Source organism: Monodelphis domestica, chromosome 1 (genome assembly GCF_027887165.1).
Source record: "Monodelphis domestica isolate mMonDom1 chromosome 1, mMonDom1.pri, whole genome shotgun sequence".
NCBI lineage: Eukaryota > Metazoa > Chordata > Mammalia > Didelphimorphia > Didelphidae > Monodelphis > Monodelphis domestica.
Window position 1 is genome coordinate 386,599,562 of NC_077227.1, and position 25,636 is coordinate 386,625,197.

Below are 25,636 nucleotides of genomic sequence, written 5' to 3' on the forward strand. Positions count from 1 at the left end.
TCCATGCTTTATAGTCTTCCCAGCTGCTTGAGTCTCTGTTCTCTTTCCTAAGATTAACTGAGCTCTTGCATACTATATTCAATGCTTTAAGATCCTACATTTACTATTTTCTTAAGCATTTTAATTTTTCTTCCAATTTAGACATTGCATGGTTTAGCAAATCTAATTCTAATCACTAGCTCAGGCTTTGCAGTATTTGAATACACCCCTTCCTGGAAACCAGGATATCTTATGCCTGCTTTGATCTGTGGGTAGCTATCCATACTTGGAAAGTAGGGTAGGTCAGAAGATGAAATCTCATTACCCACTAGTAGGCACATTTAAATCTCAGGAACATCCTCTTCCCAAGATTTTCCAGAATTCCCTCCAGTCACTACTTGGAATCCACAAGCAAGTTGGTAGAGAAGGAAAGACTTTCAATATAATGGTCATTATTCAGGGGATTCACTTGGTTCCCATATCACCCAGCATAGGAATCATAGATTGGTGAGGCTAAGTCAGGTCACTGCAAAATCATGCCCAAATCCTCTGGTTGCAGGTCCCCCTGGAAGACTCGACTAGACTGATACCTTGAATTTAGATGGACTTAAAAGTCATCAGGTTTAACCTGTAAGCAAACCTGAATCCTCTCTACAATTCCTCAGCAAATGGTCTTAGAATTTCTGCATAGATTTCTAGGGATGGAAACCTACTACATGCATTTCAACCCCTTCCTTCTTGGGAAAGATCTCAATATTAGGAAGCTTTTCCTTACATCATTCCTAAATGCACCTTGCAAATCTAACCCATTGCCCTTCTTTCTATACAATATGGCCTGTATAATTTTCACAAAATCCAAGATTTAAAAATTTTTTGAGAGAAGTTTCAGGAAAGGAAGTTTGCTAACTCCCAGAATCAATACAATGAACTGTTTTAAAGATGCCATTAGGAAGCCTGCAGAAACCACACACTGCATCAGAAGATCCAAAATGAACTTTGGCATATGATTGAATAAATTGAAGGGGGTTGAACACATTTATTATGAATGTAAACTCTTATTCCAAAGGGAATTGGCCCCTAATTGGCTTTTTGTCAATGTGCCTACTGAAAGGAAGGTATGAAAGAAGAATTAAAAATGCAATATGTGACAGAGTGAAAATACAGGATCTTGCTGGAGTACAAGGGACATGTTCTTGAAGGACTCTTAGAATTCTGGGAGAGGCTTCTGAAGGAGGTTGAACTGCTAGCCCTGAAGGAGACTTTTGGGAGCAGTGAGAGATTGCACAGCTCTTGGACTTTCCTCTCCTCGCATCTTGCTTCAGAATGTCCTGCGTACTCTTTGTGGATACTATCCAGTCTACTAGATTCCTGCCAGAATTTCCTGACCAGAGAGACTTCTATTTGACTACTTAGAAGAGAGAAACCCAGTTTGACTTATCTGAACTGCTACTTTATCTCAATAGTCTTAGCCTGCAGTCTTTGGTGAGCAGACCATTTTGGTCACCAGACTCCTGCGCCAGCCAACTAGTTCTGCAACCTTACCAAGAACTATTTTGGGTGGGCTAAAGCTACACAGCTAGAGACAGGGAATTTGGGAAACAGAGAGCAGTAAGGAAGGGTTGTCAGCTAGAACAGAACCTTCAGCACACACAAGGTTAAGACTGCCAAGAATCCCCACCAGAGCTCATGCTCCCAAAGCTAAAGGCCACCAAAAATGAGCTCAAGAATGCCCCAAGCAATGAAGAGAGAGAATCTCTCTCAGGCTCCTGCTTATATGCAGTTTTCTCAAGCCATCAGCTCTCCTCACATCTCAGGAATCAATCACAGCCTTTCAAATTGCCTAGCATGGGCGGGGGGGGGGGGGGGGGGTTGGGGGGTTGGGAAGGAAGGGAGGTCAGTGCTTCTGGCCTGTTAGGGAATGAACTTTCTTTGTTAGTGATTTACTAAGTGTTAAGTAGGGATACTTCAAGTTCTTGATTGATTAACTTAAAATAGACAAAGGGAATAAAAATTCCCTTTCACAATAACAAGAATGCCTAAAGAACACTGGACTAGTGAACAAGCATTTATGGAGTAGTGCTCACCAAGTGCCAGGCAGTGTGCTAAGGTGCTGAGATGCAAATGCAATAAAAAAGATTATTCTTGCTATTAATGAGCTTCCATTTTAAAGGAGAAGACAAATAATTTAAAGAGGAGGTGAAAAGAAAATGTGGGCTGGGAATAGGAACTCACTAATGGGAAAAGGGGACAGCAGATATAGAGGGATGACTTGGGTTGAGAAATTGGCCTCATTGGCCATGCCTCAAACTAATGTAGCTATCTATACTTTGATTTCATCATCACTTTATTGGGAGGCAGGTAGCATGCCCCATTATTTGTCTCTGGAATTATTGTCCTTGTATTGATTGGAGAGCTTGACACTTTTAAAATTGTTCTTTTTTATGATGTTATTCTAATAGCACCTAGGTGGTTCATTGGATAGAGCACTGGGCCTGGAGTCAAGAAGACTTAGTTCAAATCAGTTCTCAGATACTTACTTGACCCTGGCCAAGTCACTTAACTGCCATTTGCCTCAGTTTTTACAACATTAAAATAAGGTTAATGATAACACCTACCTCTGAAGTTTATAATGAAAATCAAATGAGATATTTGTAAAAAAAAAAAAACAATTAGTACAGTGCCTGATGCATAGTAGATGCAACAAAGATTATTTATTTGCTTCCCTTCCTTTAATTTCTTACAAGGCAGTATTCCATTATTTTTCTCATATGCAATTATTTAACTAATTTGCAATGAATAGGTGACTCCTCAGTTTCTATTTCATTGCCACCACAGAAAAGAGCTGCTCGAACTATTTTTGTACTTTTGGATCTTTTGCTCTTTCTTTCATTTCTTTGAGAGATAAACCAAGTAACATCACTTCCTTTCTAAATGCTCACAACTTTTAATTTTTTGTGATATATATTTTAGAATTTTGGCCAGGATTTGAAGCTAAGCTCATTATTCTATACTTTGAAAATTTAACTCTTCTACTTCTCTGTGCCTTTAAACTAATAAAGAAAAATAATAATGAGGACACTGGCCCACTATGCAACTCCTAGACTGATATCCTTGCACTATCACTGGTTTGGGGGTGAGCAGTGATAGAAATGGAACACTGTACTGTGAGACACTATGCTTTTCACCAGTTAGCAAATATTGCAAAATAGAATGTAGAAAAGTATATACCAACCTCGTGCTTTCCACCCAGGATATATATAGCACCTTGTGTTTTCCCTCTACCTTCCGCTGAACTGATAAGCGGTTTCCAGTATTTTTGCACATTAGTAAACTTTCCAAACACCTCTGAATATCTCATTTGGTGTCGATTGTGCCCTGGGAGAGTGGCAGTGGCAGTGGACATTTGTTGTCAATTAGCTATCTGTCCTAATGGAGCTGGCCAACTCCTTGTTCAACTTCATGTCTGTTGCTACTACAAAGCAAAATCAGGAGACAATCTGGGTGTCTGCATAAGAGATTGGAACAGACTCTTCTCTATGACCTCCTTTTTTATACTAAATTAACTTGAGTTAGGCAAGTTGCTGAGGGCATGAGCTAGGGGAGTTAGGGGGGAGGCGGAGGATGCTCAGAGAATCCAATGAAGTCTTCATTTGGGATTAGAGTATACTTCCATGACATATTTGGGTTTAGTTTCCTGAACTCTTTGTCTTTTATTTTCTGGCTTTCTGGTCACTTTTCTTCATCAATGAGAATATTTCATCTGTTGTTTTTACTTTTTTCCCCTTCATTTATCCCTAACTGCAGGCTTTCAATGATGTTTTGTCCTTTCTATGCTGGATTTCATCTAATGAATATTTCTTTTTATCATGAAAGTCGGCTTTCATTGGATTGAGGGAAGTAAAATTGCATATTTTCTATCATTTTAGTGTTTTAGGATTTTTTAATTTTGAACTCACATTCCTGTAAGTCATTACTTTGAAACAAAAGGCAGCTGGAGCAGCTAGATGGCTTAGTGGATAAAGAACAAGCCCTAGAGATAGAAGGTCTTGGGTTTTAATCTTGCCACAGATACTTCCTAGCTGTGTGACCCTGGGTAAGTCACTTAACCCCCATTGCCAAGCCCTTACTGCTCTTCTGCCTTAGAAACAATACATAGAATCAGTTCTAAGATGAAAGAGAAGTGTTTTTTAAAAAAGAAAGAAAATGCAGGATAGAGTGCCAGGTCTGAAATTGTGATGTCTGTGTTTAAATCTGGTCTCAAATACTTCCCAGCTGAGCAAGTCATTTAACTCTGTTTGCCCATCTCTTGCCCTTCAGTCTTAAGAGTTGTTAATAAAACAGAAAATAGTGTCTTGTTAGTTTGTCTGTTTTTAGGGAAAGATACTATGATACAATGTAAAGAGTAATGGATAGGCAGATGTATTCTCATCTTGAGTGTCAATAATTGAGTGTATGACTCTGGGCAAGTTACAACACCCTGTCTCTGCAAATTATATTCTTAGAGAGTTTCCCAGAGGACTGACAAATGATGTCACATGAGCAGTTGGGGTCAGTGGCAGGACTTGAACTGATCCAGAGGTCAGTACTCTATCAACGAAGATCTTCTTTCTCTAACATATTTTTCATAAAAAGTCACTAAAGAGCAGCAATCATTCTCATACATTAATAAAAAACTCAAGCTGGCTAGCCATGGTACCACTCTATTGGGGGCTCCAGAATATTTTGGTTCCTCAGCATTGCCCTTCTTTTTTGATGAGGATGGAAATGTCTCTTTTACTGGAAGAGAAGTGAAAAGATAAATCAATGTGTATCACTTTTATTTTTTAAAAAAATCTAGAGCCTTAAGGGATTACAAAATAAACCAAACCTCTAGAAAGTCATCAGCAGAACAAGGACAAGATAGAACATTAAAGCAGAAAGGAATATTACATAAAGAATGTTAAGTTTGGAAGGGAGCTTAGAACATCATCTATTTCACTGATGGCCATATATTTTTAATCAGAAGTTTCTCATTTGGATCCACAATCAGCTTCTTGGTCAATTTTACTCATTGCTTCTCTTTCTGGCCTTTGAAGCCAAGCAGAACACAGAACATCTTCTATACTTTAACAGCCCTTCTGATATTGACAGCAGTGATTAATATTCTCTTCTCTTTAAATTTTCTGTTCCCTGGGTTAAACATTCCCAGGCCCTTCAAACAACATCATTTTTGGCTGATGTCTTTCCTAAGGAAAAGTTCAAGTGCAGCCAGGAGGCATAATAGATAGAGACTAGGGGCTTTGGATCAGGAAAACCTGAGGTCAAATCCAGCCTCAGACACTCAGTAGCTATGTCACCCCAGGCAAGTCAATGAACCTCTGATTATCTCAGTTTCTTCATCTGCAAAATGGGAACAATAATAACATCTATGTCCCATGGTGGTTGTAAGAATAAAATGAGGTAATAATTACAGAATGCTTAGCACAGTGCCTATAACATTGTAAATTCTGTATGTTGTTGAGTTATTTCATTATTGTCCAACTCTTTGGGAACCCATTTGAGGTTTTCTTGGCAAAGATACTGGAATGATTTTCTATTTCCTTCTCCAATTCACTTTCCAGATAGGGAAACTGAGGGAAACTGGGTTAAATGACTTTCCCAGGGCCCCAAAGTGTCTGGAGAGAACTTTGAATTTAGGTCTTCCTGACTCCAAGCATAATGCTCTATCTATTTTGCCATATAGATGCCTTTAAATGCTATATAAATGTTAATTATTATTATTTTAAGTGCCCTAGTATCCTTCAATTCTTCCTGTCCTCTCTTCCCCTGGAAATCCTAGTTTCCATAGGAATTAAGTACATTAAATGCTAGTATTAATGGTACCCTTCAGTTTAATCATCTTCAGTGACATCCTCTATACTATCTGTTATCTACTCTTAAAAAATAATAATTTAAAACATCCATGAAACTTAAAAACTTGCTTTTGATGTATCTGATGTCTAAAATTTTCCCCACCCTCAACTTGGACAATAGGCTAGACAGTAAAAGTCTAAGAAAGGTTTTTTAAACTAGGAAATGTGAACTTTTGAAAATATAATCTGTTGCCATTTCAGCATCCTTGGTAATTCTATATTGTCTTTTGTTTTACATCTTTAAAAACATGATTCTGAGAAGGGTTCCCTTAGACCATTGGTGGGGAACCTTTTGAAACCTTTTAGGGACCCTGTGCCATGCCCCACCCACACCCACAGACTTTATGCCAGTGCCCATCCCCCACTTCATGCCATGCCACACCCCTAACTGTGTGCCCTGCCCCCTGCCTGCAGGCAGAGGCATGACCACTGATGTTACATTTGGACATGAGGATGTACAATAAGAGAAATATATTTTCATTCTCTTCCTGTAGGTGTCAGGATTTCCAGTGCAATACACAGTGCATGAGTCATATGAAAAAGAAAAGGGTCAATGACCCAACCTTTATCAAAGCACTTCTACCTGAAGGGGTTTTGACTAACCCATCCATTCTGAATGAGCATCATCCCAGTGTGCTGAGTCTATGGATATTCAGTAAAAGCGAAAGGCTGCCCACCAGAACCAGAGGAGATGAGAATTTCCAGGAAGCCTCAGATGTTTGGTAGACCTCTGAGGCACTGAGACCATGAGCTAGTGGCCAGGGATTTCCTTTGCTTCACCTATATTTCTTGCATTCCCAGTAGTCTGAGGGACTTGCTTAAACTACTGATCCCCCCACTTGAATTAGGGAATTATCTGTCCAAGTAGCTGGACGCTTATAATTCAAAACCCCTTCAGCAACTTTTTTTTTTTGCTACTGCAAAAGAGAAACTTGAGGTCTTCTACCCACTCACAGGAATAGGTGTCTCAACCTCCTCTTCTGCCACCTGTTTCTGGGGGATAAAGGGCTTACTGCAAGAGACGTGAATCCATGTATTTTGCCTTTCCAGTTTTACAGTGGTGAGGGTGGATGGATGGCTTGATGGGGACCCACCCATCAAGATGTTAGCTGGTTGGATCCCTCCATTTGGGCTGGGTGTGTGATTTCCTCTCCATCTTCCTTTGAAGGATATGGGAGGATCTCATCCGCATATTCCCTTAGGATTTGGTGAATGGGTTTCAGCATTAGATTTGCTCAGGAGGGTATTTATTTAGGTTCAGTGCAATCAGGAGGGCCTGGTCCTAAGGCATGGCCATGCCTGCAATTGAGTTGATTTCTGCTGCTCTCAGCCCCTGCAACAGTGGAGAGAGGCTAGAATGAACCATCACTTGTGTAATAATTAAAATAGTTGAGGCCATAAACTGTAATGATTAAAATAGTGGAAGACTTAAATTGTAGTAGATAAAAGAGTGGATAGGTTAAATTGTAACCGCAGAAAATATGGTTTCAAGACAGTGTCTTGTTTTAAATCAAATATAAGGTGGTCGCCAGGGAAAAATTCCCAATTATTAAAATATACCCAAGTCAGATGGGTTTTATAGAGATTTTAATTAATACAAATGTGGAATTAAAGAAAAGGAGAGAAAGAGAGAAAAAAGGGAATAATGAGAAAAGCATAGGCTGGCCCAGGGCAGCCCTGGCCAACTCAGGCCTAAGCCCTAAGAGAAAGATCAGTCAGTCCTTAATCACTCACCACAAAATCTGGCCAAGCAAGGATTCTAGTGACACCAGGCCAGTTTCATCTCAGCTGACTCCACCAGCTCAATCCTGAATCTGAATCTCAATGTGAATCAGAATCTGAATGTCTTCAGCTCCCTTTCTGAGTTCCTTTTAAAGGGAATTTTCTCCTATGTCACTTCCCCTAAATTCTTACATCTACCAATCACAGTAGATGTTTTCCAATGGACAGACCATTCTTAATTCACACCTAAGAAGTCTAAAGTTTTGAGTAATTCATGCCTGAGTAAGTTCTCACCTCTTTGCCTTTTGCAAGTTCACAAGTTGCCTGACCTTTATAGGTACTTAGCACCCTTTTGTACTAGTTCTAAAAATAGGCACAGCTTAAGAACTTTTTGCCTTATTATAAGTATGGGTTTAAGTAATTTTAATTGTTCAGCAAAGAGTTTACAACTTTATCTTCCCCTAAAGTATGCTTAAGTAGGGGTGGAGTAGAGGTCTTCACATTCATCATCTAAGTTCTTTCATTGTTTAAAATGGGGAATGGTCTTAACCCAACTTTATGAAGTAGGGTCTGAGAATTTTTAAGGTTCATAATACAACCTTATGAAGTAGGGTCTGTGAATTTTTAAGGTTCACACCTGCTTTCGGGGGTGGATCTAGCCTCTCAGCAACCATGCCAGGGGCTGCAAGTGCCTAAGAAGAAGTCTCTACATGACATATTTGGCACATGTGCCATATTTTCACCATCACAGCCCTAGCCTGTGTAAGAGGTTTGTGAATTCTTGATCTAGACTTTTACAAAGAGCATCCTTAGGGTTTCTAGTCAGTAAAAACACAGACACATCTCTATATATACATATATAGATATATTTAAGTCATAGGTACATTTTATGCTCTGGGTTCTAAAGCCCTTTCTCTCCCTGACATTTTGAAATCTATGAATTTATGATTTTACCTTGGGACACTGATAGATTTCTAAAAGTCAAAGTTTATTGATATATGTTTGTTCTCTCTAAATACCAATAAAGATGCGTTAAAGTTTGTGTCAGCCATTTAGCCAGACCATGAGAAAATTGCAAAAATGATCCCAAATTAACCTTAGTGAGGTTTATAAAAGGAATGAAACCTTCAGCCATTTAGAAGGCTTTGAGATATATTGTCAGGTTCAGGAATTGGGAATTCTTCATAATTGCTCATTGAGGGCTATAGTTATAGTTATATGGGTGACTCTAATGGGGGACAAAGCTAGCATAGAGATGCAGAATAATTTATGTTCCATCCATAGAAGAACTTTACATCTTAATCATCAGTCTTCAATTTAGCCCTCAGATGCCAGAGTATTACTAGGCACAGACTTCCCTTGATCCCTTCATCAGTGTGTTCCTTTGCTATGATCCTAAAGGAAGGTCCATTTCCTTCTTTCTGTTAGTCCAAAATATAATTATCCTTCAAGTTTTATCTCCTCCACCTCTCTTGCTTCTTTACAGCTCATAGAAATCTCTCTCCTTTGAGTTCTTAAAGTAAATAGGAATATACTGATCTGATTTGCATTAAGCTCTTTTACAAATAATTTGTGTGATCTTGAACAAGTAAGGACAAGTAAATAATACTCTTTGGAATCCAGTTTCTTCCTCTTTAAAATAACATAGGGGGCAGCTAGGTAGCTCAGTGGATTCAGAGTCAGGCCCAGAGATGGGAGGTCCTAGGTTCAAATCTTGCCTCAGACACTTCCTAGCTGTGTGACCCTGGGCAAGTCACTTAACACCCATTGCCTAGTCCTTACCACTCTTTTGACTTGGAACCAATACACAGAATTGATTCCAAGATGGAAGGTAAGGGTCTTTTAAACATAAATAATTAAATAAATCAATGAAATAAACCAACAAAACTGGCCTGCAAATTTTTGTTGTTGTTTTAACTCTTTTCTAACATCTGGTAATCAATGCTAAGTATTAGTTCCAAGGTAGAAGAGTAATAAGGGCTAGGCAATGGAGGTTAAGTGACTTGGCCAGAGTTATACAGCTAAGAAGTGACTGAGGCTAGGTTTGAACCCAGCCCCTGTCTCAAGGCTTGACTCTCAATCCACTAAGCCATCTATCTGACCTTAGCCTGCATATTCTTTTAGAACTCCTACACCCAGATGTGATATTCTCTATCCTGAATGGTCTTTCAGATTTGATCTAATTTAATTCTTCAAGCATTTATTAGGCAATTGCTATTTGCTGGACACTCTAGATAAAAAATACAATAATTTTTGCCCTCAAGGAGCTTAATCTATGGATGAAATAAAAAACATATTCTCAATAATTATAAAGTAATTGGTTGGGAGAATGGAGATAATGACTCAGATACTGGGAGGATTTAGTAAAAACACCTAATTCATACAGTAAATGATAACTGAAAAGAATCTTGATGGAACTAGGGAGTCTATGGTACTCCCTATGCAAAGACAGAAAGGAAAAAAGATGAAATGTCTTGTGCAGGGAACAGCAAATAAATGGTTTGACTGGAATTTAGAGTAAACTGGAGATTAAAAATGAATCTCTGTGTATGCATCATGTTCTTCCCTCCTGATTATTTCTTTCATTATTTCTTCTATTATTCTACTATTATTTCTAGAAATAATATCCTATTATTTCAAGTGCATATGTCTGGTGTCTCCAGCTAAAGTGTCATGAACCTCTGAAGACAAGGAATATATAAAATGTTGGCCAGAGGATACTGTGGCAGAGGGGAGTCAAAGTAGAGATCCATGGATCTTGATTTGGAAGACATGCCCTTACCTCATTCTTGTACCCTTAACCTATACATAAGCATCCACTCTGGTTAATACTCATTGAGCTACTGATAAGAGGATTTTACAACATAAAAAGCTACAGCCCAGAGAGGAGCTTAGGAAAGAGACATTCAAGATCAGCAAGCCCACACCCCTCATTTTACCAAAGAGAATTCCAAATCTTAGAGATAGAGTTATCTGCTTACAAGTCAGGACTTCATACCAAATTTCTGAGTCCAAGATCAGGAGAGTTCCCTCTCTCTTCCATGGTATAAAAGGACTGTTTATGAAAGACTCCTCACTGTGTCCTATACTTTTCCTTGACCTCATTGTAGTGGTAATCTAACTTCCATCATCTCTACCCCTTTCTCATCATCCATTTGACCTTGTTCATGGTGTGAGAGTTGTTAGAATTTAGCCAGACATAATAGGAGGCAATATTTTGTAGTGGAAAGAGTCCAGGATTAAAATCTAGCAGATTTAGGTTTGAATTCCATGTGTTTTATTTTATTCCTGGGAGGTCTTGGGCAAATCAGCACCCCTCTGCAGCTCTTTGTCAGACTGGTGAGGCTTGTAGATCCATTTCAAAATACTGTTTGTTCTCTACTTTCATAATTTAAGGTGTGAGATTAAAATTAATGTCTAATAACTACAACTATTATATTTTATAAGATTTATTAATAATCACTTGAATTAGAAGAAATAAAAAGGAAAACATGAGTAAAGAGAAGTTTTCCCAGCCTCATTTGCACAAAAAAGAGAGGGGAAGGATTGCACACAAACTTTATCTCCAAAATCTAAGGATGTAATATGAGAATGAAAGTGGGATGATAGGAATTAAAGTCCTAGAGAGTAGATTCTAATTACACAAAGGAAATGAGAATTTTCCATTTGAGGTTACTGCAAATAAAGAGGTCAATTTTTTCCTCATGCAAGTTCATGGATGCCATGAAATGTTTACATTGATACATTGGTAGGGGGTCTATGGACTGCAGATCAAGAACTTCTGGACTAGATGACTTCTAAGGCCCCCACAAGTTCCTAATGTGTAATTAGAAAATCTTGAACCCTTGGACTTCATCTCTCAGAATCCTTTTCCCTTCATCCATGTGGCGTCCTTGCGTATTTTTTATAGTTCTGTAACTCCACATTTTCTCTCTTTTCCTATGACTAGGGGTGGATTAGCTCCCTCGTTACTCTAGCTTTTCCTTTACTTCCAGTTATTATTAATAAATCTTATTAAATATAATACTTGGAGTCTTTGGATATTAGATTTTATTCTTAAACTAGTTTAAATCAGGCTTTAAAATGTCATCTCTAAAAATATTGTGTTGGTACTTGCTCATTTTCCTTACACAGAATGCATTTGTGGGCATAGGTATATTCATCAGTGCCACAGACAAAGGCATAGATTTTCAGCATCCATTCAAGTAGGGAGTACATATAGGCTGAAAGGATCAGAAAAATAAATGAGCATATATCACAGAAACTCATATGCTCTGAGCTTCAAAGCCTGGAGGGATCTATACCAATATTTTCAGCCAGTCAAGCTTTAAACATTTATTAAATACCTACAATGTGCTGTTAAGATTAAAATTAGTTTCTAGTAATAAAAGTATTATATATTTATAGGTTTATTAAAGATGAAGAAATAAAGAAAATACAAAATAAGCAAGCACGTGCCTAGGAGGGCCAAAAGGCCCATTCAATTTCACTCACTACATCTTGGGAGACACGTGTCCCTAGAAGCAGAAGCTGAGAGAGAGAGAGTAGAAGGTGGAGTCAGTTTAAATATCATTTTGTCCTCGGCTCAGGTGAGAATTCAGGTGAGGTTACAAAGCATTTTGGGAATTGGCCAAGGACTTCTGGGAATTGAAGTCAGGGGTTCAAATCTCCATTTTTACATTCCTCCTTTTGATCGTTTGGGAAAAGATTTTCCCCAAAGGGATCATGAAAACATAATCAATTTAAGGATTACAATAATTTGAAGATAAGAGGAAAAAAAGAACAAAACCAATAATTGCTAGATGCATTGCCAAAAAGCCAGTTGGGGGCAGTCCCCTTTGGCAGGAAAGCATACATACAAATAAATAAATGTTCAATCAACCATACCCAAAGTTCATTCTTGATCTTCTCATGCAGCTTGTGAACTGGAGGCATCTTCATGGTGTCTTCTCCAAACAATTCAGTTTCTGGATTTGGAGAGATAGCATGTTTCTTAACCTAAAAATTCTTCTCAAAAGGAATTTAAACTTTGCAATTTAAAATAATAATATTTTTACATTTCTCTGTGAAGAGGGTGATTGAAAAACACAGGATCACTTAGGGATGCATGGCTGAGTTATGAGGTATATGAATCAATTGGCAAGAGATATTAAAAAGACATAAGAAAAATACAAACACAAAAGAAAATTTCTGGATGAAAATATAAACTATCAAAGTCTTGTAAAAATAGACTCGAATCCAGAACTTCAATCCCCAAAATTCCTTGCTCCACTTCCCCAAAATGCTTTGTAATCTCACTGAATTCTCACATGGGCCAAGATCGAGAAGGTATTTAACCTGATTGTAAAAGCTTTTGTGCCTCTCTTTTAGACTTCGGTTTTGGAGCAGACGTGTCTCCTTCATGATGTGAGGTTATCTTGTCTAGGCCTCTGGCCTAGGCATGTGTTTTTCTTATTCTGTATTTTCTTTAATCCTTAACCTTTAATAAACCTCTAAAAAATTTAATCCTCCTTGCAGAGAGAAACTAATTTCTACCTGGCTCAGTTTCCCTAAATTTTAATCATTACAGTCTTATGTGTAAAAATTCCAAGTAAAGGAAAAGTAAATCTATAACAGGTCCTTGAATGAGGGCCCAATTAAAATGATCTAAGCAATGATGCATTTACCCAGTCAGTAGCCAGGAGTACAGAAAGTTTGCCACAATATGAAAGACAGAAAAGGGACGAGATAATAGATGTCAAATAGGATCCAAGTTAGGGATACTCGTCTGTAAGTATTTTCAGAGTGAGTGTGAATACAAGGAAGGCCAACATCTTAACATATGTTAAACGTCGCAACCTTGAGTCTTCACACTATTATATCCTGCATGCTCTTTGTGGGACTAATCAGGTTTAGCTTTGTACTTCACTGGCCCTGAGAAATGGCTCTTTTGTGTATATCTTGTCCTGGAATCAGACAGAATCATTAAGTAAAGTCTCATAATTTTTTAAATAATTAGTGGCATCATTTTTATAGTTTCAAGCTTTTGGGGGCATGCATTGACATTATAACAAATGTATCTTAAACTTACATTACTGCAAAATCAAAAAAGTTAAAGAAAAATCATAATTCTGGTGACATGTGCTTCAAGTATAAAAAGGAGAGAAAAAAATTTAAAAACTGAAATAGTATATTGCAAATGCAAGAAAAATATAATAAAAGAGTTTTAAAAATTCAAAAATGTGGCTTATAATCATCGACACACTGTGTCAGCTAAGAAAATATAGAATACAAGGCTTTCTCACCAAAAATGAGATCTATTTCCTCTTCATATCTGGCCATGATCTACTGTGAGTACAAGCAAATGAATTGAACAGTAGTATAAATATGTAGTTATCAATATCCCCAAAATTCTCAATAGCCCAATTAATTACAATAATAAACAAACACAATATCATATTTCACATGAGTTGCTGTATGGCATTTTTAAAAGCCTATGAACTGATGGATATTTGTCACAATTTTTACAAATGTAGCAAATCTTTCAACCTTGGTAAACATATTTTTAAACAAAGTAAAACTCATTTTGGCTTTAGAACATCATCAAGAAATCTAGATATCATTCTGGTGGAAGTAAAATGAGCTGAAGAGTATAAATGAGAGATGCTCCCCTTTTTTGGGGGGAGGCTTCTAGGGTTACATGTCCTGGGAGTAACTGCTCAGCTTCCATTCACATTTTTTATAAATGCAGGAGGTTGAGGCTTATAATTGTATTTCACTTCAGCTACTAGAATGGGCCTTACCCCATGGTAGGGGAAAGCAAAATGACCAGAGATTGTTAAGAAAATTTCTAGAAATCATGTCTAAAGAACCCTTAAAATCCATTTGAGATATGAAGCTCACTAAATTTTCCAAAGGTTGTTATAGCAATGTTCTGATGGAGTCCATCTATCCTCTGTGACAATTTACAAAGTCAAAAATAGAAAAGCTCTTTTTATATGGGCCTTCTTCAACAATATTTGTTCAATGTAGTTATAGGGGAAAAGCAACAGAATATAACAGCAATTAAAACCCAGTACATTAAAATGATTCAGTATAACAGAATAGTATTGAATGCAGTAATATAGGAACCTAAAATCACAAAGTTAAATCTTAAACAAAGCAATCAGTAAATGCAATAGAATACAGAGATTTTTAGAAAACATTGGAGTCTGAAATGACTTAAAAATATAACCTCCAGTCTCTTTAAAGTTCCTTGGGTTTTTATCCATTTAGATGTCTATTGTCAGAAGGCAGAAAATTGGTAATGGTTAGGCAATAGGGGTTAAATGACCTTTCTGGGGCCACACCACCAGGAAGTGTCTGAGGCCAGATTTCAACCAAGAACCTCCAGTCTCTAGGCCTGGCTCTCAATTCACTAAACCATTGAGCTGCTTCCCCATAGTGAGGAATCTCAAATTTAGCTAAAGAGTTGCAGGGGGCTGAATTTTTTCCCTGGCTCTCAGGTGATATAAATGAAAGAATCAATATAGTCAAAAGATATCCTCTTAAAGTAGCCATGCTTTAAGTTCCTGTTTGGAAAATCCTCTTCATTCTTTTCTTTCTTATCCCTTCCTGTGATCTCCTGCCTCCAGTCCACATGGAGGCTAATCATAGCCTAAGGAAAAATCCATCCCCATTTTTTACCAGCTGGTGTTTGATCCTGAAGAAATTGGGTCTGCTACCAGCAGCCTGGGTCCTGGGACTATGAGTCAGAATTGCTGGTCCAGGTGGGATTGCAGGCAGCAGCCAGGTGGGCTGGGGCTAGGAGCCGGGAGCCAGAGAGATTTTAATCAAACAGGTCTGGCTCAAGAGGCTTTTCTCAAAATTCTTGGAGGAACTTGGCTTAAAAAAAACCTCATGATCTAAGCACTAGCTATTAAAAGCTGAACTTAGTAAAGATTTAGGAAATTTAAAAAAAATTTGAGTTTTTCTCTTGTCCCTTTTGGTCGTCAACTGTTAAGATTAAAAATTTTGTTTCTCTGCTAAAAGTATTATATTTTTATGAGGTTTATTAAAGATTAAGAAATAAAGAAAATACAAAATAAGAAAGCACATGCCTAGGAGGGCCAAAAGGCCCATTCAATTTCACTCACTACATCTTGGGAGACACGTGTCCCTAGAAGCAGAAGCTGAGAGAGAGAGTAGAAGGTGGAGTCAGTTTAAATATCATTTTGTCCTCAGTCCAGGTGAGAATTCAGGTGAGGTTACAAAGCATTCTGGGAAGTGGCCAAGGACTTCTGGGAATTTAAGTCTGGAGTTCAAATCTCCATTTTTACAGTGCTAGGCACTATACTCAGAAGTGAAGATACAAAAAAGAAAAAAGATAGTCCCTGTTCATAGGAAAACTACCATCAAAAGTCTAATGGGGACAATGACATACAACAAATTATGTACAAACCAAATATGGGAAATAATCTCTTGGAATAGTTTGGGTCTTATTGGCTTGGGGCCTCTTCTTTTCTTGCCCTTTGTTTCTTTTTGTTTTTTTATCAACAAGAACATTTGCACAATTACAAAAGACACTGAAATGATTTTTCATTTTGCCAATAGGAAGAAAACCATCTCTGAAATTAGCTTCATTACACAGAATGTCATTGTCTTACAATATGATAGCTAGTAGAGATCTTAGAACAAATAATGTTGTTATTCTGCTGAAAGGGAGCTTAGAGTATAGAACACAACATCAGAGCTGTAAGAGACTGCAGAACAAAGAATGTGGGAGCTATTAGACTACCTAAAATATGGAACCCAGAATGTCAAAGCTGGAAGAGACTTTAGAACAAAGAATGTCAGAGCATGGAGTACAATAGATTATAGATAGAAGGGAACCCAGAATATAGGAAATAAGATGTCAGAGCATAGAGCACAAAAGCTCAAAGCTGGAAAAGACCTCAGTATACAGACATATACTTCTAAAATGCTAGAGCTGGAAGAGACATCAGAATAAACAGAATTTTAGGAATAGAAGGGACCAGGGGCAGCTGGGTAGCTCAGTGGACTAAGTCAGACCTAGATATGAGACATCTTAGGTTCAAATATAGCCTCAGGCACTTTCTAGCTGTGTGATCCTGGGCAAGTCACTTAACCCCTGTTTCCTAAGCCCTTACCACTCTTCTGCCAATACTCTGTATTGGTTCTAAGGTAAGAGATTTTTTTTTTGTTTTTAAAGAAGTGGACATGACCACAGAATATAGAACACATCATATGTAATAATTTAAGGATTATCTTTGTCCCATCTATTCATTTAATACATAAGGAAACTGAGGCCCAGAGAAAGGAAGAGAATTGTCTAAGGATTAGGAATACACTTATGATCTTAGGTCAAAGAATGATGGAATTAGGACGCCTTGATGCCATTTGGTGATGAATACTGAATGGACTGTGTGAATTAATGGTTACCCTTCTCCATGGTATGAGAGAAATGTTAAATGACAAAGTAGAAACTTTCCTTACCTTTTGGGGGAATTCTTTAGCTTGAACTGTATCTAGGAAACAAAAAAGTAAAAAGATTAGGATTGTCTTATCTGTATGACAGATACTTAGTGGGTGGAAGAGAGAAAGTAAGGGAGACAATAGTCCAGACCGTATCTCCACTATCTCCACCCACCCCTCTACCTCACCCACCCACCCTGCGCTAGTCTTTCCCCAAATGTGAGACCCCTAAAATGTGACAAAATGAGGTAAAAGTCCCATTGACTAAACAAAGATACAGGTGTTTTTCTATCCATTATTTAAAATCCTTGACTATGGGAATCAGAACACCTGGGACTTTATCTTAACTGCCCTATGTAATCACTCTCTGACCTCTGACTAGTCTCTTTCTATGATTGTATTTCACTATCCTTTGCTTTAAAATGACTTGGATGGACTGGAAAATCTGAGGTTTCCTTTCACTTCTGCCATGTTGTAAGGTCACTTTCAGCTCTAAAAGTACATGCTCTTTTCCCTTTGTTCTGCAACATAGTCTATGTTTTACAACCTGTGTTCTATGTCTTATATTCTTTTTTTTTTAATTTGATCAAGTTTTATTGAGATCCTATAATGTTGGGGAAGCTAGGGGAGGGTAAAAAGATTAATAAAACAAGACACTTTCCAAGAAGGAAAAAAAATAATAGAATGCATCACAAAATCTGATAAGTACTATGGGAAAGGCCAAGATTTCTTAGAGAAATGTGGTTTTGAAACTGGTATTTGGCAGAGACAGGGAGGCAGGCCATTTTAAGCAAAGGAAACAGAACAATAATAGAACAGTATTTATAATCAATTAGAGTAATGAGAGCATGTTTATTGTGCTGGATAATCACTACTCTCTCAAATGTTACTAATAATCCCAAACTGCTAAATTCAATGGCTTTTTCTCAGTTCTAATCCAATTTGACTTCTTTCTGAAACTTTCAGCCTTACTAACCACTCCAGTACCTTACTCATTCTTTCTTCTCTCTATTTCCATAGCACTGCTCTCACCTGGCTTTCCTCTTTCCTGTATCTTCCATATCTTGAATACTTTTCATGGTCATACTCCAGGGCTTTCTTGTAGGCTCTTAAAGTGGTGCACTTCATAATGCGAGTCTGGACACCCAGAAGTTCAAATTCATGGAACCAATATTTATTTATTACTGGCCAGGGTAAACCTTCCTAATGAATGCACTGGACTGAAATTATAATGCAGTTTTTACAGGATATAAGCAAACAATGTTCATTAATGAGACATAGCCTTGCTGGAGCAAGCAAACCTTATCATCTAGAAGCTATATGCATCAGTAGCATGGGAGTACAGGACATTCCATTACATATCTTATCCTAGACTGGCTGCTTGTTAGTAAGGGAGTTACTTTCTCATGGATCCTGGCTGTTATGTTGTTTTGGTTCTGAGCTGACTAACTTTCCCAGGAAAGCTCATTTCTGATTTCTACTTTCCCCAGGGAAAAGCAGGTTTTCTGGTCAATGACTTAGTTTACCTCACTTCAATTCCTCCTTTTCTTGTGTGTGTGAGTCAAACCCTTGACTCATCTTTGGTGGGCATGGAAGGGTAGTAAAACTGGAAGGTCAAAAGTTTGACTGCCTTTAGATGCTGTTGGACATAGGACATAAGGCAATTTATTAAGCAGGGGCCAATATCAGACCTCTGGGGATCAGTGGGAGATCATGAGAACAGTGAAGTGGAGGGTTCAGAGGTGAAGTAGTAGCTGAGTTGGCAATGTAGCCCCCTTAGGGACCCAGCAGTTTGTCCTGCAAAACAGGTTTTATCAGGGTGTTCTGGTTTCCTATATATTATTCCCTGGACCTAATGAGCCACTGAGAGGTCTATGAGGGAAGCCCCTGGACCCAACTTTCTCTGCAACGTGACCTTGAGGTTTATCTGGCTCCACAGGGCAGGGGTCTCCCACTCCCAGGCTGTACAGTGAACCTCACCAGGCACCTTGCAGAGATTCAGCCCTGCTGATAGACAAGCATATAAATGAACTCTAAACAACATCAATTCCCCCATGTATGCCACTGACCAGTACCTAAAAGAACCTGCAGGATCCTTCCTACCCATTCCCAGGAGGCTTCATTGTCTCATCTCAATTCCCCCTCTAGTAGTAATGGAGTCAAACCTTTGACTCAGTGTCAGGTAAGGGTATATAGTGGGAGCAAAATAATTTCCCTGCCTATAGTTTGCCTGAAAAACTTCTACACTATGGGGGTACAATGTCCCATGCCTCCCCCCCTCCAGATATCTAAGGAAACAGGGCTGATGGTTTCAGTCTTCTGTAGCTTCTTCATAGCTGATAAGGGGCATAGAATCCCTGGGAGTAGAAGGGAGATGTTGTGAACATGGGGTCTTCAGGGCTGTGTCCGCAGCAAGTGCTTAGGTCCTGAAGGCTTGGAGACCTGAAGGATGTGTCCAGTGACTGGTACCCTTGACCAGCAGACAACTCATAAAGGGGAGAGTCAGTCCCTAAGACAGATGTGTAGAAACCAGGACTGGGGTAAAATCTAGAGCCACAGATATAAACAGAGTGAATTAGTGCAATAGAAATTGATATTAAACATTAACATTTGGGTATCTTAGCCAACAGACTTCATCTCTAGATATCATCCTCTGACAGGAATTGATCCTTTTAGGAAATTTGATTCCTAAATTGTTTGCAGAATTGAGGTGTGATGTTTCTGTTAAAGAAAATTCTTATGTAAAGCTCACATTTACACAGCAGCTATAATGACCTGAGTAACTATATTTCAAAGATGAATTTCTTTACCCTAGATCCTAAAGGAAATCTAGAAAGTTTGGGGTTATTTTTTTTCCAAGCTCAATATCCAAACTTTAATCATGTTAAATCAAGGCTACAAATACAAGCCATTTATTAATAACTCTCAAAGTATGTTCCCTAACAATTTGATAATTTTCAATTATTAACCTAATAGATTGTTTGGGGAAATGGAAACTTTTATTTCTACAATTTGCATTATGTGCCGATTATGGGAATTTGTCATAAAAGAGAAGGCAGACAGGGAAAACATTTCCTCACATCCCAAAGGACACATAGCGAGGGGCTTCATGTACAGGCCAAAGATGTCACTGACTCATTGTGTCATTCAAGGATTAAAAGTCTAGATTGTCAGAAAAGGTTCAGTCCAAGTTGAGCCCTGGATTGCCTCTGTAACCATCACAGGACATTGTTGTCCTTTGTGTACTTCATCATCATTGGATCCCAGAAGCCTTCTTTTTCCTTAAAAGACAAGTCTTATTCATTACAACACAGAGAAATTCTGCTTATCAGCAGTCCAGAAAAAAATTTTCATACCCTCAAACAAAGGTTAGTCACTCAGTTATTTTTACATATTTTGACAATAAGGAACAGGAGTACTGAATTGAGTAATGCCACATTAAATATAAACCAGGGATGGATCATGTCCTGGACCTAGGCCATCTGAAGGACTAAGACAAGGCCATACAGGAATCTCTTCAGGGTAACTTTCCAGAGAAATTCCAGAATCATTTGTGATTTACCAACACCATATACATTCATTTTAGAAATTATCCCTAGGTCAGGGATCCAGTTATAAAAGCAGAACATCTATCTCTTCTCTTTTACCTCCCCCTCTTTTTTAAAAAATCTTCATTTCAAGCTTTATGGACTACAGAGCAAAGTCCTTCTTTCTTCCAAATTCAAACACGACATACCTCTTCACCTTCTCTGAGTTGCTTTTATCATCATAAAAATAAACATTCCATTTGCTATCCCTGCACGTACTAATCAAAAACTCCAAAGAATCCTGATTTAAAGGATTACATCATTGAAATACTGCATCTTTAGCAGTGTTCATCAGTTATAAATTTTAGGTCATATTAGCAGCAATTCACATAACAGTCATAAAATTATGAGCAAGCGTTTGTCACACATATGTATTTTCAAAAGCCTGCTTGTTCTTTGGTTACTCTACAGGTCAATATTTAATCAAAACATCAGCTAACATCTGGGGGTCTCCCAAGTTATATTCCCAAAGCTTGTGTGAGGTAACTCATCAATTACATATTACATATGTAATTACATATCATTTTGGACCTAGAATGTTTGCATTAAGATTTTATAGCTGCAAACAAGCAAGCTGTTCCATGGGACACAGCTGGCAACTTTTACTCAATTGAACATTTCCTTAAAACTTCTGAAGTATATAATGAAAATATACTCACTTTTAAGTTCTACCACACAGTAGTTGTCAACTCTTTGAGGTCATAGCATTTACTGTTTTGTTATTTCAGTCCCCAAGTATCAATGTGAAACAATATAAGCACTTCTTTCTCTTTCCTGGGTGTGAGAAAGGGGTTAATAGCTTGTAAGCAATTTATCCTAAGGTTGCTTGGCTTGATTTAGGCTTTTATTACTTAACAACCTTGTCTCTTATCCACCTTTAATAAGTGGGCTTGCTACAATTTAAAATTTTGAATGTATCCAACCCTTCATAATAATTTACTCTCAGTGGAGTTTAGTTTGAACTCCACACTTCCAAATAACTTTGATTAAGTCCCTTAGCAATTATTTAAACAAACTGAAGTCCAAAGTATTTACCTTGACTCCTTTCCATCCTTTGTTTAAAGCAGAATAAAATCTCCAGTTTAGTTTTCATTTACCTCAAAACATTGCTACATACCTGGTTAAATTCCATCAACATTATTTTGATTTTCCATTTGTTGTATCTGTTTCACAGTAGAATTCACACCTATTATTTCCTTATCCATTACTCTTTTTTTTTTTAAACCCTTACCTTCCATCTTGGAGTCAATACAGCGTATTGGCTTCAAGGCAGAAGAGTGGTAAGGGCTAGGCAATGGGGGTCAAGTGACTTGCCCAGGGTCACACAGCTGGGAAGTGTCTTGAGGCCAGATTTGAACCTAGGACCTCCCATCTCTAGGCCTGGCTCTCAATCCACTGAGCTACTCAGCTGCCCCCTATCCATTACTCTTATTTCTTCTGGCTTCTCTTCTTTGCAGTTACTGCAAGTACCAAAGTTAAAAAAACCTTCTTGATTTGAGGGATAGTCAAATTTTCCTTGTTAAGGGTATACAGTTTACATATCATATATCCTTAACCTATTCAGGTGGAAAATTTAATTCTCTTTATAGTAAAAATGCATACATGTTTTGTATTCACTCATTACTTTCTAGCAAACTGTGTCTGAATACATATCGATCTCTAGATCATGAATTCCTTCAGATATTCTTAGTCAAATATAACAGTGTTTAAAAAAAATCCCTTCTTTTTCGATATGCCAAATTCTTAGTACCTGTATAAAACTACATGCACAGATTAACCACTTAAAACACTTCTTGTGTGTCATATGATCACTTGTTGCTAGTTTTAACAGTACATACATTAAAATAACATCTCACTTGAAAAATCCCAAGTTTAAATTCTAGAATAATTTCCTCTTAAAAAACATTACAACTTTTTCTGAATTACTTTTACAAGGTAGTCAGTACAATTTCTGTCCTTATAGAACAAATATTCCCTTTCTGTATCAGGCTGGCTATCAATCACATTTAGACAATTCTCAAATTTACTGAAACCATTATACATTGCAAGGTCTAACAAAACAAACCTCTAACCATGAGTCTTTGTGCTCAATAAAATCTGGCTAACATTTCACATTTAACTGACAGTTACCATAATAAATGAAATACCACTGTACCACATCAAAATCATTAGCAAGTTACATACATCAACCCTTAATTTTAATTTTTTAAGTGAAAAGTCATCTCAAATTGTGGAGTAAAATCTCCCTTTTCTGCTCTGATTTTTTCCTCCCTTTTGCTTCTTTGGGGGCCCATCCAAGTTGGAAGGGGAAAAATCAATGAAAAGGTATTTGCTTTTGTCCTCTGCTGAGGATTTTGGACTGTGGGAAAGAACTTTTAAATCTATTCCCCCCTCCTACTCAGATTTTCTATCTTTTGCTTGGAAGCTTGCTGATGGAGTAAGCATAGTTTCTCCCATGTAGCCTCCCATGCTGGAGTTTGGAAGGTTTGGAATATAGGTGGAGAGAGTGGGGAATGGCCACTATGCAAGTATTCCCCTCTGTGAAACTGCATCTTAAATTATTTTTGCCCCTTCCTTTTAATCTTACAGCTAGCCACACAAAAACAACAAAGGATTCTGATATGTACAGTTGTAAAGATCTAGACCAAGAATGGCTGTAAATCCTCACCCATCCAGGTCCTGCCTGACATAGGGCAGTTGGAAGGTCACGGCTGTTTTTCCCTTAACCTGACTTAAATTCTGGGTATAATGATAAGGGGTGTCCTGCTGGGTATAAGACAATCTAGTTGTGGGAGGGGGCCCTGTTGGGAGAGGGGTATACAGAGGGCTTGATGTGGGCACTGATGATTAAGACAGTGGATATGGAGAAAGGGATGAGGAGGGGGGGAAGTGTACAGGGAAAGGTGAAGAGGGTACAGGGATATGGGTTTCCTATTGACATAGGGGAGTGACTCCTCAGGGTCTTCTTGGAGCACAGGAGGAGGAGGCTTGCTCTTTTCTCCTCAGAGAGGCCTGTGCTTATCTGCTCAGGAGAGTGGGTTGATTAGCAAAGCAGCCTCTGTTTTAGCAGAGTAATTTTGTCCCGTAAGACAAATCTTCAATTTCTTAGGGGTGTCAGTAAGTAAATCAATCCAAATATCAATGTAGGGGGTCCGATCAGGGTGGCCTGGGGTCCCATATACCTTTCTCTGGACCACATAGGCCATGGTGAGATGTGCAGTCCCCTCTGGGGGCCTTTCAATCCCAAATGTGGGCCATTCCAACTCACATAAAGTATGGAGAGTACCAGGGGAAACTTGAATTCCATAATCTGCTGCTGCCTTTTTAAACAGCTGAAAAGTCTTAAGAATATGTTAGTGGGATCTGAGAGTCTGATGATGAGGACCCAGTATGGCAAACCACACAAAGACAAAGACCCAACAGAAATCCGTAAGACACACATTTAGTTATGCATTCATATACCTAAGCCTGATGGTGACATGAAATTCCAAGAGACGACTCAACTTGGAACTGTACTATGGGCTTAATGCTACATCCTGTGGCCCACCTTCACTGGATCCAGATTTCCAGAACAGTACCCTAGAACAAACAGAACTCCAGGGCAAACCAGAACTCTAGAGCAGACCAGAATTCCCAGGCAAAACAGACCAGACCCCCAGAGAAAAACAGACCTGATTTTCAGAACAGATGGTTCCAAAATTTGTCTGGGATCTCAGGATCAGGGGAAGACTCCGGAGAAGGCATCAATCGCTTCCTCATATTTCTGACCCAATACCTCATGGGAGATAAGGATTGTATACTCTCTGAGTCCAGATTCAGAAACACCCCTGAAGGGGATTAGGGTTCAAGACTCCTTCACGGGCTCTGGCCTAGCTGTATACAGTGAGCCCAGAGATATCTCCCCCTCTCAAGCACACACACAGATACACTCTGTCATAGGAGCCCTCTCTGTAGTCCTTACCTCCTGGACCTGGGCCTTGAGATTTCACTGGGGGGGGAGTGGGGGCTTCAATTGAAGTGGTGCACTTCATAAAGTCAGTACAGACACCCAGATGTTCAAATTAATGGAACCAATATTCATTACTGGCCAGGGAAAACCTTCCTAATGAAAGTTGTACTGGACTGAAATTACAATGCAGTTTTTACAGGGTACAAGCAAACAATGTTCATTAATGAGACATAGCCTTGCTGAAGCAAGCAAACCTTATCTAGAAGCTATATGCATCAGTAGCGTGGGGTACAGAACATTCCATTGTATATCTTATCCTAGACTGGCTGCTTATTAGTAAGGGAGTTACTTTCTCATGGATCCTGGCTGTTATGTTGTTTTGATTCTGAGTTGACTGACCTTCACAGGAAAGATTATTTCTGATTTCTATTTTCCCCAGGGAAAAACAGTTTTTTTGGTCAATGACTTAGTTTACCTCACTTCACTCTCTCCCCTTTTCTCTGTTAGCCATTTGACTAGCTCCCCTGGTTTAACTGAATATGTCTCAGAGAGCTACTTAGTCAACCCTCATCTGGTTCCTGAGCTTTAATCCTACATCATGGTCTGTCCACTGGAAACTTAATCATGAATGTCCTACAGCCATCAGCAATTTTACCATATCCCAAACAAAATCTAATCAATATCCTCCAAACCTACCCTGCCTTCAGTTATCCCTTTTTCTATTATCTAGAATGTCACCAAGAGCTGAGATTTCTGGCCATGGACTTATCTATTCTCCAATTTCTTGAAGATGTTAATAAGCTTGAATTGTGTTCATTGTAAAGGCAATGTAAAACTATTCAAAACTATTGTACAATGTTATAATCCCTTCTGGGAGACTTGATTTCATAATGCCTCTCCTTTGAAAAGGAAATTTTTCTGTGAATGGTTGGGCATTTGTCTTGCGTCATGACTTCAGGCAGTGCCCCACATTTTCTCTGTTATCCCTTGGGGCAACTGTCTTGGGTATTTGACCTGATTTTTTAATAAGTGGTAAAAGAGAGTGAACTTTGAAA

The 25,636-nt window shown here is 38.4% G+C and overlaps 1 long non-coding RNA gene across 2 annotated transcripts; it reads right to left on the minus strand.

The window, feature by feature from the left end:
- Positions 1-3,526: 3,526 nt before the first annotated feature.
- LOC103104381 (uncharacterized) lies at positions 3,527-22,184 on the minus strand. Of its 2 annotated transcripts, XR_008915185.1 has the most exons (5): positions 18,078-22,184; positions 17,067-17,098; positions 13,877-13,919; positions 12,480-12,559; positions 3,527-7,203 (listed from the first exon to the last, which is right to left on the minus strand). It is a non-coding gene; the product is annotated as an uncharacterized LOC103104381 (long non-coding RNA). The 2 variants fall into 2 exon arrangements; XR_008915186.1 differs by lacking the exon at positions 13,877-13,919 and having other exon boundaries at positions 18,078-22,177.
- Between the last annotated feature and the right edge of the window lie 3,452 nt (positions 22,185-25,636).